The 1629-nt window shown below is 34.0% G+C and overlaps 1 long non-coding RNA gene across 1 annotated transcript in view; it reads left to right on the forward strand.

Moving 5' to 3' along the window:
- The first annotated feature begins 6 nt into the window (after positions 1 to 6).
- LOC106529306 (uncharacterized) overlaps positions 7 to 1629 on the forward strand; it is a 19161-nt gene continuing 17538 nt past the window's right edge. The window contains exon 1 of the long non-coding RNA XR_001311622.1: positions 7 to 325. This is a non-coding gene — a long non-coding RNA (uncharacterized LOC106529306). The remainder of the gene's footprint in view (positions 326 to 1629) is intronic.

Here is a 1629-nt window from a genome sequence, read left to right on the forward strand (position 1 = left end):
TTCATAAACACTGCAGGGTTATTTTATTGATGAACAAAAAGACATGCAGACAAATAAAACATTTCATGTTTCACAAATGCTTCTGTTTTTCTTTTCCTTTTCGATTAAAAAATTTTCAAAAATAAAAAACAATAAAAAAAGCATCATTACATGAAGCTTCAGTGAGATTTGACAGGCAGATGTGAGGGAGAGCTGAGGGGTGGGGGAGAAAAAAAAAACCTGATGTTTGCCCTGCATGATGGCCGCTGTCAGTTCTGCTCGGCTGGAACACAGAGGAGGTGAGTCAGGTGTGTGTGTGTGTGTGTGTGTGTGTGTGTGTGTGTGTGTGAGGGGGTCAAACCTTTAAAATATGTGACAGACTCATGGGAGATCACAAGATATCAGGAGTATAGGTTGTGAATGACTCTCAGCTACTACCACACCAAATTTTAGCTCAGTGTTTGTCAGATGGATTGAATTAGACATTTTTTGTGTATATTTAAAGGTTCAACATCTACTGAAACCTTTTTTTAAAACCAAATCTGGTCATTCATGAAAATATTTTGCTTAGACACATAAGCACACAAGCAAAAACAATGCTGTCCACCTTTGTCTTTTGGTGGGAGGCTATGAAACTGTTGTTTTCTGGAGTTCAGCTAAAATCAAGGTCAACATTTTACAAAGTCCTCAGGACAGCAGCATCCATGCAGGCTTGTGTTTATGAGGCATTAGTGTCAAAGAACATGGTAAAAAATGCCACTAACATTTTCATTAACTCACTTTCTGAGAGTTAAAATATTCCACTAACGTTGTATTATTTAGCTCACTGTACATTTTGCAAATTTGTATTAAATCTTACATTTAAATATTTAATGTTATGTCTCATTATTAAATGTGTAAATATAAATGTACAAATCAAATGTAAATGTTGTGGCTAAATGTTAAAGCATTTAAAATGGAACGCAGCCTTTGCTGCTCGGCTTTTGTTATGATGTCATCATCCTGAGACAGAAGCAGCCACTAACAAGCTGCTAACACCGCTAAAGCTTCACTACAAGCATCAAACGCAGTTACGGCAGGTGTCTGAGCTGCACTTCAAACTGCCGAACCACAGCTACCATTCATATTGTTTTCAATGAACACATTTTGATTTTAAAATTTAAATACCATCTTCAGTGGCATAAGCACTTTCTCGTTTTGATTAGCTAATGCTAATCGGTGCTATCTTGAGTGTAAACTTGAACATTTAGCCACATTTAAGATTTATTGCTTACATTTAGATTTACACATTTAGTTTTTGGGTTTAATTCTCACACATTACTTAACATTTAAAAATGACCAGAATGTAAGAACAGTGAGATAAAAAAAAATACTAAACTTTTTAAGTAGGATTTTACATTCAGAAAGTGAGCTAAATAATGAAAATGTGTCAGTGACATTTTTTAACTATTACATTTACACTTAGCGCCTCATATGTGTTGGTGAGTAAAGTATAAAATTAAATTAAAAAAAGTAAAGGTGCATAGCTACAAATGATTATAAAGCAATTATGGCTGATGAACAAAAAAGAAAGGAAAGAAAGAAAGAAAGAAAGAAAGAAAGAAAGAAAGAAAGAAAGAAAGAAAGAAAGAAAGAAAGAAAGAAAGAAAG

Source organism: Austrofundulus limnaeus, unplaced genomic scaffold (assembly GCF_001266775.1).
Source record: "Austrofundulus limnaeus strain Quisiro unplaced genomic scaffold, Austrofundulus_limnaeus-1.0 Scaffold435, whole genome shotgun sequence".
NCBI classification, from domain to species: Eukaryota; Metazoa; Chordata; class Actinopteri; order Cyprinodontiformes; family Rivulidae; genus Austrofundulus; species Austrofundulus limnaeus.